The following is a 6,000-nucleotide window of genomic DNA, read 5'->3' as shown; positions in this document are numbered from 1 at the left end:
TGAACAGCATCCTCACACAGGTGTTCCCCTTTCTGGGTGGGAGAGGGCAGTGTGGAGTGCAATTGAGATTGTCTTGTCTGTGGATCTGTTGGAGCGGTATGCAAATTGAGATTTTTGGAACAGGAATGATGGTAGTCACCTTGAAATGTGAGGATTACCGACTGAGACAAGGAGAGGTTGAAAATGTCAATTGAGACACCTGCCAACTGGTGTGTGTGTGTGTGTGCATATGTGTCTGTTTGCGTATGTGGGTGTTGAAGCACGTGCGTGTGTCCGAGTTAGTGAGTGTTTAGTGTGATTACTCCTAAGTGTTAACCTGTGCCAATGTCTGAATCACCAGGGAGAGGGAGGGCCTGGGAGTGTGTGTATTTCAGTGTGTGGGTGGTCAGTGCTCTCCTATTGGCTGAAACCCGAGGGGGTGTATTTCGGGGCTGGGCCAGGGCTTATGGGGGAGGGGCCGTGCGTTCAGTCTTTCTCTCGCTCAGTCTAGAGCGGAGTGTGTGAGTGTGCACACAACAGAGAGAGCAGACGATAGAAAGAGAGAGCTGTTCTATTCTGGTTTTTATTCTGTCTATCCGTTTGTCTCCTCCAGACACCCAGGACTCCTCTGGCTCTCTCTACCCCGGCAGGGTGTTTGCTGTTGGTGTAACACTCGACCAGCTCAGCCTCCCTCCTGTTGGGAACTCTGGAGCTCCCTCTCTCGCCGTCTGTGTTTGCTCTCCATCGACTGGCTGATTTTCTTCATTTGGAGTGTGTGAGAGTGTGTTTTACTCGGCAGGATTAGGCAGTCAGTATGCACTGTGGTACAAGCTGGTGGAGGGCGTTTCACTCGTAGGTGTGTGTTGTTGCCTCTCGCTCTGTGAGCCGCACTTGAGTCTCGTACACTCGTCGGATCTAACGGAACAAGCACCCACCATTCCCAAGGATTTGGGATATTTGAATAAAGGTTTAGCCTTCCCTGAATTGTGGATACAGAGAGGGACTACACATTACAACTTCCCTGAGGAGTAACATCGTCTGAGCAGGTGAGAGAGACGTACCACTGCTTTCACTGGTTATCCACATGGACTGAGGTGTGTGCTTACGTGTGCCAGCTTTTAAATCTGTTCATGTTGTGGGTAGGGGATTCCATGGCGAGTTGCATAAACTAGAGTCTGGTTCAGAGGGAGCAGAGCTTATGTGCAGCTTTCTGCAGTAAATCATAAACTGAACTGAATATGTTGACGAGTATTTTCCGCATGGATGTTTGTCTGTGTGGTTTGAGGGCAGATTCCATGTTTTAGTGCTGTTCTGTGTTTGTCCGTGTGCTTTTTTGGTCAGTTTTCGTGTGTGTGTGTGGTGTGTGTGTGCTGTGTGTGTGTGGTGTGTGTGTGTCTGTGTGTGTGTGGTGGTGTTGTGTGTGTGTGTGTTGTGTGTGTGTGTGTGGTGTGTTGTGTGTGTGTGTGGTGTGTGTTGGTGTATGTGTGTTCGTGTGTGTGCTGTAGTGGTGCTGTGTGTGTGTGTGTGTCAGGTACATGTGAGGGTCTGTGGGCTTTAGCCGAGGAAGGTTAGAGTTTCAATTAACAACATTCTTCTCTGCTGGCCTCCGAGTATTGAGGAGACCTCCCTTTACGATAATTCTCTTTACCCACATCTGCATACCCTGCCCGCCTCACCCCCCTATCCTCTGCCTCCCTCGGGCCCCCTGCTTGCCCCTTTAGGCCCCATTTCCCCCACCCCCATAACCCTTATCCCACTCCTGTACCACCCCCCCTCCCCCCACCCACTCACTACACCCTTTTTGGCTTCCCCATCCCAGCTCACTCCACACACACACCCTTTATTGTTTCCCCATTCCTAGCTTCACTAGACCACACACACACACACATCACTGACCCCTGGGGTCTCGCTCAACCAAGCTTTACTTCCTCGACTTTACAACACTTCGCTGGTCACCGGTTGAGGAATCGGTTTAAAAAAATTCACAACATCACCCGAAATGACCTTACACTGCGGTGTTGTGCGGTTTGGGCCATAGTCAGTCAATATGCGTTGATACTCGGTAGGAAGCGGCTTTCACTCTTTAGCTAACAATCTGGGGACACTATACTATTAGAAAGGTTCAAAATGTAAAACATCGCACTGCACAAATGATGTTGCCCATGGGAAACCAAACGGGAGGTGGTCTATTGGTGATAGGTGGGATGGGCTGAGAGTGGCTGAGGGGTGGGATTAAAGAGCTTTGGTTGCGGTAATGTATTATTGTTTGTGATTCTTTAATCAATACGTTCCTGTATGTCATATGTATGCTAAATGTGTATGTAATTATTGTATAGTGTAATGTATGATGTAGCAGAAAAGCTGTAAACTAAAAACGATATGTGTCCTACGGGGGTGGGGGGTGGTGTATTAGAGTTAAATCGGAAAAATAAAAAAAAAATCTAGAAACAAAAAATCCAAAAACTCTTGTTGCTGCTTTTTCTGCTCCTCTCGCCCTCCCTCCACTTCTCCTCTACCTTCCTTGCTTCTCCCTCCCTCACTCGTCTTCCTTCCCTTCTTCTCCCTTGTCTCTCCTCCCTTCTTTCATTCCTTCATCTCCCCTGCTGCATTTTACCATCTACACTCTATGGGCTACCGCCTGCACGAGTCTGGTTAACAGATAACAGGTTGTGTGTGTGTGTGTGTGTGTGTGTGGTGTGTGTGTGGTGTGTGTGTGTGTGTGTGTGTGTGTGTGTGTGTGTGTGTGTGTGTGTGTGTGTGTGTGTGTGTGTGTGTGTGTGTGTGTCAGGATATGTTTTGCCTACACCTTGTTCTTCTGAGGATACTGTATTATTCTCTCCCTGTGGTTCTTTCCCTCCTTCTTCTCTCTCTCTCTCTCTCTTCTCTCTCTCTCTCTCTCTCCTCTCTCTCTCTCTTTTCTCTCTCTCTTCTCTCTTCTCTCTTCTCTCTCTCTGTCTCTCTCGTCTCTCTCTTCGTCTCTCTCTCTCTCTCACACTCACTCACTCACCTCACTCACTCACCTTCATCACTCACTCACTCACTCCACTCACTACTCACTCTCACTCAATTTTTCAATTCGATGTAGGGCTTTCATTGGCATGGGACTACACTGCTCAAAAATAAGGGACTAAATCACACTTCCTAGATCTGAATGAATGAAACTTATTCTTATTAAATACTTTTTCTTTACATGTTGATTGCTGCACAAATCACAAAATGATCATGGAACTCAACTTATTCACCCACGAGTCTGATTCGCACCTCAAATTAAGTGACCACATACAGTGCTACTCTAATGAGTCATGTCTCAAACAGTGCATAGGGCTCCGCTGTGTGTGTGGCTCCCACGTGCTGTGTGCTCCCTCCAACGCGCTGGGGCATGCCTCCCTGTGATGTGGCCGGGTGCGTCTCCTGAGGGATCTTCCTCCCAGACCTGGACTAAAAAATCCTCGCAACTCCTGGACAGTCTGTGGTGCAACGCTGGCGTTGGTTGCTGATGAGCGAGACATGATGTCCTGATGTGCTCCTTGGATCAGGTCTGGGGAACGGGGGGCCAGTCATAGTCAATGCCCTTCCTCTTGCCGGAACTGCTGACACACTCCAGCACATGAGGTCTAGCAGTGTCGTGCTCATTAGGAGGACCCAGGCAACCACCGACGCAGCTCTGGTCTCACAAGGGGTCGAGTTCGATCTCTCGGGGTACCTAATGGCCGTAGGCTACCTCTGGCGAGCACATGGAGGGGCTGTGCGGGCCCCAAAGAAATGCACCACACCATGACTGACCCCACCGCCAACCGCGTCATGCTGGGGATGTTGCAGGCAAGCGAACGTTCTCCACGGCGTCTCCAGACTCTGTCACGTTCCCAATGTGCCTCAGTGGTGCCTGCTTTCATCTGTGAAGAGCCACGGCACCAGTGGCGAATTTGCATCTTGGTGTTCTCTGGCAATGCCAAACGTCCTGCACGGTGTTGGGCTGTAAGCACAACCCCCACTGTGGACGTCGGGCCCTCATACCACCCTCATGGGTCTGTTTCTGACCGTTTGAGCAGACAATGCACATTTGTGCCTGCTGGAGGTCATTTTGCAGGGCTTTGGCAGTGCTCCTCCTGCTCCTCCTTGCACAAAGGCGGAGTAGCGGTCCTGCGCTGGGTTGTTGCCCTCTTACGGCCTCCTCCACCGTTCCTGATGTACTGGCCTGTCTCTTGGTAGCGCCTCCTGCTCTGGACACCTACGCTGACGACACAGCAACACTTCTTGCCAAGCTCGCATTGATGTGCCATCCTGGATGAGCTGCACACTGAGCCACTTGTGTGGGTTGTAGACTCCGTCTCATGCTACCACTAGGTGAAGCACCGCCAGCATTCAAAAGTGACCCAAACATCAGCCAGGAAGCATAGGAACTGAGAAGTGGTCTGTGGTCACCACCTGCGAACCACTCCTTTATTGGGGGTGTCTTGCTAATTGCAATTGCTAATTTCCACCTGTTGTCTATTCCACTTTGCACCACGCATGTGACATTTATTGTCAATCAGTGTTGTTCCTAAGTGGACAGTTTGATTTCACAGAAGTGTGATTGACTTGAGTTACATTGTGTTGTTTAAGTGTTCCCTTTATTTTTTTGAGCAGTGTATATACACAACACACAACACACACCACACACCACACACACACACACACACACACACACACACACACACACCTTTGTGTCTTTCCAAATCATGTCCAATCAATTGAATTTACCACAGTTGGACTCCAATCAAGTTGTAGAAATATCTCAAGGATGATCAATAGAAACAGGATGCACCTGAGCTCAATTTCAAGTCTCATAGCAAAGGGTCTGAATACTTATGTAAATAATGTATTTTAAAGTTTTTTGACATTTGCAAAAATAAAATTAAAAAACGTTTTTGCTTTGTCATTATGGTGTATTGATTGTAGATTGCTGAGGATTATTAATTTTTTTAATACATTTTAGAATAAGGCTGTAATGTAACAACGTGTAAAAAGTCAAGGGGTCTGAACACTTTCCGAATGCACTGTACTTGCACATTATAACACCGCTGTACATAGCCAATAACATGATATTCGACATCTACATTTTTTTTACAACTTTTGTGAATGTAATGTTCACTAATGATTCCCTTGTTTATTCAATTTTGAGAGAGCGAGGCCACTGTGAACGAGCTGAAAGACAAGGCAAGAAGGGCCTTCAATGCCATCAAAGGGAATATCAAATTTGACATTTGGATCTGGCTAAAAACAGAGCCCCAGGACAGCAACACAATTAGACCCAACCAAATCATGAGAAAACAAAAAGATAATTACTGGACACATTGGAAAGAATGTTCACCTCATTTAAGTTTGGGTCAGTCACAGTGGTCAGGTATTCTGCCACTGTGTACTCTTTTTAGGGCCAGATAGTACTCCAATTTGCGCCGTTTTTTTGTTTGATTCTTTTCGTGTGTGAAATATTTATATTTTTGCTTTCTCATAATTTGGTTGGGTCTTAATGTGTTTCTGTCCTGGGGCTCTTTGTTGTCATTGTAAATTGTAAATAAGAATTTGTTCTTAACTGACTTGCCTAGTTAAATAAAGATTCAAATTTAAATTCTCTCTCTCTCTCGCTCTCTCCCTCTCTCTCTGTGTGCTGATGCTTGTAATGCTTATAAAGATTTGGCATGAATTCAGTCATTGCACTTCAGACGTGTGTTTGGTTAGCCCAACAGCTAGCTGTGTGTCCTGGATGGACGGCGTTAACACCTGGGACACGATCAGGAGGCAGACGCTGTGGAACGTTGCAGATAGACATGTAATGAATAGAACTGTATCCACTTTATATTATGTTCACTCTACCTATTTGTATATAATGTTTGTAAACTTTGTTTAAATTCCTCTGTATGTCTTCTCTCTCTAAATCTTGTTTATCACTAGCCGCACCATATTACCAAGTAAAATTCGGAGTATGCGTCAATCATGGTGAATAAAAGTGATTCCGATTTTGGCACGATTCCTAATTCTACA

General features: G+C 46.8%; 1 protein-coding gene across 1 annotated transcript in view; it reads left to right on the top strand.

Annotated features, from left to right (window-relative positions):
• Positions 1-478: 478 nt before the first annotated feature.
• The window catches only part of LOC112080481 (xylosyl- and glucuronyltransferase LARGE2s-like), a 104,098-nt gene continuing 98,576 nt past the window's right edge, over positions 479-6,000 (top strand). Inside the window, exon 1 of the mRNA XM_070442605.1 lies at positions 479-1,025. The gene's annotated coding sequence lies outside the window, so the exon portion shown is untranslated. The remainder of the gene's footprint in view (positions 1,026-6,000) is intronic.

This window comes from Salvelinus sp. IW2-2015, unplaced genomic scaffold, assembly GCF_002910315.2.
Source record: "Salvelinus sp. IW2-2015 unplaced genomic scaffold, ASM291031v2 Un_scaffold16331, whole genome shotgun sequence".
In the NCBI taxonomy this organism is placed as follows: Eukaryota; Metazoa; Chordata; class Actinopteri; order Salmoniformes; family Salmonidae; genus Salvelinus; species Salvelinus sp. IW2-2015.
This window is presented reverse-complemented; position numbering and strand designations above follow the sequence as displayed.